This window comes from Rousettus aegyptiacus, unplaced genomic scaffold, assembly GCF_014176215.1.
Source record: "Rousettus aegyptiacus isolate mRouAeg1 unplaced genomic scaffold, mRouAeg1.p scaffold_m13_p_1, whole genome shotgun sequence".
Taxonomy (NCBI): Eukaryota; Metazoa; Chordata; class Mammalia; order Chiroptera; family Pteropodidae; genus Rousettus; species Rousettus aegyptiacus.
In genome coordinates, this window is record NW_023416284.1 from 29,550,974 (window position 1) to 29,560,122 (window position 9,149).

Here is a 9,149-nt window from a genome sequence, read left to right on the forward strand (position 1 = left end):
GCGGCTTGCATCCTAGAAAACAAAAACACTTTGTGTGGTTTTTGATAGAATTCTCTGATCCCCTGCCCTCAGTCTAAATTAGATCTTTCTCGTTTTCCTCACTTGGCTTGGACTTCTGCACCTTAGTATTATTTTTATAACAAATTGTAAACATATTTTTATGTATTTGTGAGATGTCTGACTGTCCAGCTGACTGTAAACTCCAAGGATCATGTCTATTTTCTTCACTATAATTTATCCTCTCTTTTGCAGGGGTTTTTCTTGGAATTACATTGAATTTATAGATTAATTTGGAGACAACTAATATCTTTATAATTGAGTCTTCAAAAATACAATATATCTTTTCATTTATGAGTCTACCAATCTTTGCTAGATCTTTTCCAAAATACCGTTAAGAAATAATCTCATCTCTGATAGTTTAACATCCAGGTAGTGAGATAAGATGAAACATAAAAAGTTAAATAACAGTAAAATACTAGAATAATACAAAAAAGTAATAGCTTCAGAGGATTGTCAGGTGACTTGAAGAAGCAGTAATGATTTGGGGAATCAGATCACTCTGAGTAGAAATTGTAAGAGGAAGCTCTACCACATGGTCATATTTCATCTAGATCTTGGAGAATGAGTAGGATGCAAATAGGCCAAAGGCTTAGTGAGAAAATTTTATTTTATTTTAGGGAGGAAATTTTAATCATGTCGAACAAATTCAGCAAAAACCCAAACGCTAAAAAGTATAAAACATTTTCTTGGAACTTTTACAAATAAATCTGTTTGGTTATAAAAATGTTAAAGATTAGAAAGATCTTTTAAAGCCAAATTATGGATAATCTTAAATGCCAGGTTAAGGAATTTGAAGTTGACTATACAATATGAGCAATGGAGAACGAAGACAGTGAAGGTTGTTAGACATCTATCTGTATAGCATTTTAACACCGAATATAACCTTTTTTTTCACATCTTTGCCCAAATTAGTCTGTGCTTTGTACTTAGCACATAATAAACGTTTCTTGAATTAATGAATAAATGACCTATCAGTGACATGGACAATCTGAAGGGAAGAAATGAAACCTCTTAGTTGCCTATTCTGATAATCTGGTCATGAGTTTTTAGTGGCCTCAATTCAGATGACAATAAGAAAAGAAAAATTTCACCGAATAGAGTGCTTCTGCCCTGTTGTTCCTAAAAACTGATACAATGAATATTTATTAACATCTATCCTAAATTTTAGAGTAGCGGGTTGATTTTTTTTTTCTTTTGATAGACCATAAAGCTACATTTTGTGTTTCTGGTATATTTGCCATTTTTAAACAAATACAAATAAACTATTTGTGAAGCATTATAAATTAAATATAGTGAAAGATACTAGGTTGTTTAAGATAGGGAATTAAAAATAGAAAAAGCTACACATGGGCTTGGGCTGGGACTAGAAGTTGATACAGAGGAAGTTACAGGAAGATAAGGAGGCAAGAGCATCTAATAATAATACTTAAAATTGATACAGTTCTTTACAGTTTTTAGCTAGGAAGTAAAACATTGCTGAAGAAAATTCACTGATTTGTGCTAACCGAGAATACTAATTTTATTTGAGTTCTAATACTGCTTAATAACCCTATTATTCACCCCTAATTCACTAGCACCTTTATCCCCATTTTACCTATGAAGAAAGCTCATAAAAATTGTGTCTTAATAAAGGTTACAAGCAAGTGACAGAATCAGAACTCAAATCCATGTTGATGAATTCTAAGTCCAGTGAAATGCCTTTCTATGCCATAGTTGTCTCACTCAGGAACAAAAAGATTCTGTAAAGATGGAATCTCTTTCCTGGACAGGGACTCAAATTTGAAAGGGGTTATAAGATTGATTAAATTAGAAGGGAATAGCAATTAGATTTCTCAGTGAAGCAAGAGAACCATTCCATTGGCTATCATCAAATACTGAACCTAAAAGAAAAGAGGAGGGAAAAGAGGGGTAAGAACAAGAGGAAGGTGAAGGAAAAGAAGACGAGAAGGAAAAGGAAAAGCAGAAGTGACTTGTGATAAAGCTATCACAAGTACAAGAATAACTAGACCCAAAGTGAAGGCCTTGTTGATATGTGGCTTCTGCGGAGTAAATACTGAGGGTAGTGTTATTTAGAGCTATGTGAGACCAATGTTGACATCAGCCAGCTCTTTTCAAGGTTATCCTTAAACATCGGTTCAGATTAAAGTAATACTGGTTTATTTGTGACAACATGAATAGACCTCGAGATAAGCACACTAAGCAAAATAAGCCAGACAAAAAAAGTTGAAAACCACATGATATCACTTATATGTGGGATATAAACCTAAAAGCAACAAAAGAACAGGACAAACAGAGACTCATGAACATGGAGAGTAGACTAGTGGTTACCAGAGGGAAGAGGGGTGGGGAGAAGGAAAAAGGTAGTAGATGGTGTAAAAGGAGTCAAATATGTTGTGACAGAAGGAAATCTAACTACAGGAGGGTAAAACACAATGCAATATATATATATATATATATGCCTTACTGTTAAATTGTACACCTGAAACTTACTGGATTTCATTAACCAATGTCACCCCCCAAAAAATTTTTTTAATAAAAATAAAAAATAAAATAATACTATTCGTTGATGTTAGCATAATTGTTCTAATGCTTTAAATGCAAAAGTCAACATATGATGTGGAGCTTAGAGTCTAGGTTAGGAAACAGACATTAAACAAACATATATAAATACAGATGGTAATTACATGGCACATAAGACTTTGGGGAATATGTAAAATGTTTTGGGAACAGCAAATACTCTAAATGAATCCGAACAAAAAGATTGCGGTGATAAGTAGCAGGAAAAGACATTAAAGGAGACTTGAGAGATTGTGGAAAGCTTTAAAATGCTAACTTAAGGAATCTGAATTCTCATACCTTGGCAGAGGTAAGCTGATAAAGGTGTTTGAGTAACATGATAAAAGGCAGTGTTTTAGGAAAATCTGACAGAAATAAGCTGAGTCGATGGGGAAAAGAATAAAAGCCTAGAGGCAGAGGATGAGTTAGGAGGGTACAATGACGTGAGGAAGTGGTAAAGTCCTATAGATGGCATAGGACATCTAGACTCTGGGGCAAAGAGGGGCTGAAACATAGCCTGCACTCCATTTGCCCAGCCCTGAACCTAAAGGGTTGTATTTGGGTGCCTTTTTCTCATTCTCAACAGGGGACCATATAGGCAGTGTCTCTACACCTTTTACCTAGTGTCTCTAGGTACTATTCCGATCTCTCCTCTGGTAAGAGAATTGACCCATTTCGAAGAGACCATGGGACTCTAAAGATACTTCTTTTACAGCATTACAACATTCAAGGTGAAAACACAAATACCAAAATCAATGACCAGGAAGAATACATGACATTTTACAACAGCTTTTGATGTCAGGAAATTTTTTAGCCAAACTTATAAACAAATCTTTAAAATTATATTTGTGAAACAACCTCAGTCCCTCAGGAATAGAAAAAAAATCAGTGGTAAGATTGGGTGAAAGACAGAATGAAACTCGGAGATGAGAAATTAGATAGCGTCTGGTAGCAAACTATATGCAACCCAGAGTCGTTTATTTCATAATAGAATTTATTCTGGTTTCCATTTCAAAAAGTAGAAGATAAATATAGCTTCTAAAATGTAGCTAGCTGATAATGCTAACTTTGATTTGGTATATATTAAATACTGGATGAAATGGAGATAGAGAAAGATATTTGGGAAATAAAAAGGAAACTATGATTAAATATTGAGTTGATTAGATCTGTTCCCCAACTCTGTCATATTTCTTGTAGTAGAGAGCAGCCATAAAATTAGAGGACTTTAGCTCCAAGGGTAAGCCCTAACTTGTCCAATCAATTGGAGTAATCCCCATTCTAAAGCGGTTCATTCAGGGATAGGCAAATATAAGCCAAACAGTGTATGGCATTTCCCTGTAATAGGGACTGGTTCAGGAACAGGCATAATTCATTAAGCCAATCAGACATGTGACTTGCTATCAACTTCCGGGAAAATGTTCTCATTCAGAGAGCTTACAAAAGTAATTCTCTTAGAGTTCTGACAAAGAAAATGAGATTGTTACTAGCACATTGTGAATATAAGAGTAAGCCAGGCTTGGGTTAAAGATGACACACCGGAAGACATATAGGAAAGAAAGAAAATAACTAGATTTCTGATGGCATTGTTAAACACCTGAGCCAAACTTACATATTAACATCCAGTTACATGAGTCTATAAATCCCCTTTATTATTTTTTCAGCACTTTATTGAGGTATAATTTACATACATTAAAATGCACAGATCTTAAATGTACAGCACAATGACTTTTTACTTATGTACATACCCATGAGGTCACTATATACATCAAAATATAGAACATTTCTGTCCTCTCAGGAAGTTCCCTTCTACTCCCTTTCTAATCAATATCCATCCCTCCAGAAATACATATCATGCATTCATATGGAATTCTTCCCCCCGCCATTTCTCTCCACTCTACTTCTACCCCTGACCCATGGATGTTGCTATTTCCCTTAAGAACTGGATCTCTGAAGGTGGGGTGTCCCTTCCCACACGTTCCTGGCGTGCACCCAGGGCCAGGCGCACCCGGGGCCTGGTCCATGGCTCCACCTGGGCCGCAAACCCAGGACTTTCTGAGTGCAAAGCAGATGTGCTAACCACTACACTATAGAGCCACCCCTGGAATTCTTTTATGTCTGGCTTTTTTTTTACTAAGCATGCTTTTAAGAGTCATCTATGTTATTCCTGTTTATCAGCAGTTTGCCTTGTTTTAATACTGAGTAGTGTTCCATTACATAAATGTACCATATGTTGTTTATCCAAGCTCCCTTTGACAGATGTTTGGAGTGTATATTAGTCAAGAAGGATTAGATGGGCAAGAGATTTATTAGAAGTTATGCTTGATAGGGAACATGGAGAGGAAGCTAGAAGCTAGAGAAGACTGTGAGAGCCATCAGACCTCAATGCAGATGAAGGAGAAAAGAAAGGAAAGCAAGTTGACTGGAAGGGTCCTCAAGTGCAGTGCACTTCTAAGAAAGGCAAAACCAAAGACACCTATCAGAGGAGTCTTGCCTCTCTCAGGAAGAGGCCTACCTTAGCATCTCTTCTGCACTCTGTCGAAGGAGCAACTTGTGGAAATCATGGCCACTGGGTGAATGCAAGGCTATTTAAGTGGTCAATAAACTATGCTTCCCACAGCCAGAGATCTGAAAATAGCATTTTCATGGCTGCTACAGTTCACTTGCGCACCTTACAGTTTTACTTCTCCATGTGGCATCAGGGAGCAGATCCTCTATAGTTCTCTTTCTGAGGGGAAACTCGAAAGAGGAAAGTTGGTGGGGTTAACTACAGCCCTCATTTCTACAATTGGTCTTGGGGACACAACAAGTATTCATCTTCCTCCTCCTCCACTTATCCATTCTGAATTCCCCTCACCCTCAGCCATCACTTCAGCTGGTCTTAGAGCTTGCTTAGTAGTACAACCCAAACCATCAGTCTTTAGGGTTCTGATCCCTTAGTAATCACACCTTTCTCAGGCCAGGATTGTTCCACATGTCTGTTCAAAGTTACAGTGGGTCAAAGGAGTACCAGGAGGCATTCCGATAGATCTCTTAGGTTCTACATATATTCTTCCTTGACTCCATTATGTAAAAGGAACATTACCTCCTTCTGCTAAAGGGTAAATGACTCCTGCCACTATGGTGACTCCTCATCTGCTAATCATTGGGTACATGAAGTCTCTGGTACCCTGATAGCAGCTGTAATTTGTGGTATAAGGACTAGGACCTTTAATCTTAAAAATGGCGCTGTACCAAAGTCTCTAATTTTGAGCACTTTCTATGTGCCACATAGTATACTAAGCATTCACTGTATTATAACTTATTAACCTTATAAACCTTATGATTTCATCAACATTTCAACTATTTAGATGAGGAAACTAAGGTTTGAAGAGGTCGACCTGCCCAAGATCACACAAAGTTAAGGTGCACTGAAATACAAAACCACATGTCTCACTCCAAGCTTTTGCCCCTAGTCACCATATACTGCCTCTAAAACATGATGTGAAAATTACCATTGTGTTATCTCAAAGAGCATAGAAGGTTTTTACTTGATTTCCTCTGTTTTACACTTACACAATCTCAACCACACTGTGATTTCAAATTCCACTACAATTTGAATAGTGGTGACTGTTGTTTAGAAGCCAAACCAAGAGGCCTCTAAGATGAGAATCAACACCATTAAAGAAGTACTATGCCAGGTTTTCACCTATCCACTTCAAGTTCAGTTTTCACGGACTTATGGCATTGCTTCCTTAGAAATCCCTAGTATTTGTTATAATGAGGACTCTGTTTGCTGAGGACAGCCTGAGAATGCTGTCTAGCAGGTGAGAATAGAATTTAGTTCAAGGAGGGATCTCATGAATGAGAGAGAAAGGGAGGAGAGATCGTATCAAAGGCAAAGAACCCAGAGTCCTCTATCCTGGAAAAACTAAAGATGCTGTTTTTTTGCTTCTTGCTATCTCTTGCCTCTTCCCTTCTGTATGGCATAATTAACCAAAGAATTTCAATCCCAAAAGTCTTTAGTCTTCTTCTGATCATTCAGCCAAAAGCTCATCTAGAGTCTGTAGCTGTGTTTCTGCTTTGGACTACTAACGTAACTCCTATCTCCAATCATTCTGCCTTTAAGTTGGTTGCTCCTTAAACAGGATCTTCCTTGCAGTGAGAGAACAAAAAGAACTGTCACTATAGCTACCACAGTTAGTCTTTCTTCTTAAAAGATGACAATGGTGGTGCAATCTTTGGAATTTGTAGCACTTCTTTTACACTCCATATGTTAAGAAAGTTTACACAGATATGTGAGCAGAACCTCTTAACCCTAAATTCTGCTTTAAAATACTTTTTAACTTGGTTAATTCTCTGACCTACTTCCCACAGTGGCTTTTCCAAGTCTTCATCAAGATCCTACTCAAAGTTCTCAACCTGTCATTTTCATAAGATGAGCTATCCATCTATTATTTTACTAAAAACAATAGGCCATTGGGCTGTTCTCCTTTCCATCTCTGAAGATCAAAGCATTCTGCCTTCCTTTCATCCTGCTTCCTATTAAGGTTAAGTTCTCTGCCCATGTCCACAATCCCACCATCTTTGGATCCTTTAGGGTCTTCCTTCCACAGTTATCCCCATTTTTCAGCCAATCTCAAATTTCTCTCTGCTGAGTCTTTTCACTCTGCCTTCTATTATGTATAAAATCTCTTATTCTGAGAGGAAGAAGCCTCCATTTGATGTAACTCCTCAGTTATCCCTAACTTCTGTTGTATTTCACACTCTTTTCATTATCACACTTTTTGAATAAATGCGATACACTTAAAGGTCTCCACCCCCTCACCTTTATCTTCTTAAAGCCATGGAGTACAGGCATTAAAGAAAACTGGCAGCACCAAGTATCTCTGAAAATAGGGATAAAGGAGAATGACCAAAATGAGAAAAACAGGGTAAAAGCCATTTGAGAAGTGATTACATCCCTAAATCTTCTCTCAGATTCCATGTGGCTGAATAACTGTCTCTCCCTAGTCACAGAAGAAGTAGAGACTGATTTTCTGGAGTGGATATGAGGACCTGTGGATTGGGGGATGCCAGGCATAGTTAGGGCTTGGCAAAAACAGGGAGTTTAAATGACCATATGTACGCTAAATGCTGAGAATCCTCTAGCCCATCTCCCATACCACTCCCAGAATGTTGGCAGTTGCTGGACCGCTACTCCTCAGGAAGAAAATGCAAGACTCTTCTCTGGAGAATCTGACTATGCCAAGAGAAAGACTAAAGACACTAACATTAGGGGTTCCCCCGACAAGTAACTTGTCCAGGTCTGTGCACAGGGAGACTCAAAGTCAATAATCTCTACCTCATGCTCAAGTTTCCCGTCAGCTCTTTAATCATGAGAGGACAACTAAGAATTATCATATCTTCAAAAAAAACCTCTGCCATGAAAGACATAGATCAAAACAACAAATAGGAGAAAATAAAACTTCTGCATAGAGAAGAAAGTTCCTCAGGAAGATAAGAGAATAACATATCCGAAAAACAAGAATAGGGTGTCATTAATAAATAAATTAATAAAAGGAGCATTCAGAGGGGGAAAAATCCTTTGAGGGTGGAGGGAGTCAAAAGGTATGAAATTCCAGTTATAAATAAATAAGTCATGGGGATATAATGTACAGCATGGCAACTACAGTTAATAATATGTTAATAATGTGTATCGCATATTTGAAAGTTGCTAAGAGAGTAAATCTGAAAAGTTCTCATCATAAGAAAAAAAATTCTGTAACTATGTATGGTAATGGATGCTCACTAGACTTATTGTGGTGATTGTTTTGCAATATATACAAATATCAAACCATTATATTATACACCTGAAACTGACATAATGTTGCATATCAATTATACCTCAATAAAAAAAGAGAAAAAAATTCTTGGAAATTAAATACATGATAGCAAAAATCCAAATGTTAATAGATAAATTTGAAGAAATCTCTCAAAAATAGTGCAAAATTAGTTTAAGATGAAAAATAAAAGTAAAGATGAAATACTAATCAGTGCAAAAGACGCAACTTGAGAATAACAGTCATCTAAGAAAAGGCAGAGGAGAAGGAATCATTAATGAAATAATTCAAGAAAATTCCCCAGAATTGAGGTACATGAGTTCTGGATTTGAAAGTGCTATAGCAAAAAGCATGAGGAGTTTAGGACTACCTGGTAAAGGACCTTTTAAACCATTCCAAGAGGTTTAAATTTTAACCCATAGGCACTTAGAAGCCAGCAGAGATTTCTAAGTAGGGAATGATGAGATTAGATTGTGCATTAAGGGGGAGAGGGGTGGCAGTAGGGTGAACAATGGGGTGGAGAGGAGAGAGAATAATGAGAATGGTCCCAAAGCTATTTAAAATGGTTAGAAAAAAATATTGAAGCAGACTTAGGAGCTATTTAGGAAATAAAATAGGCAGACTTGGAACACCAAAGAACATTTGATGGAAAATAAAGACAGTATAAGATGATGACGGGTTTCTAATTTTCAATATATAATAAAAGTTAAACTCAACAACCAAAATAGAAAATTA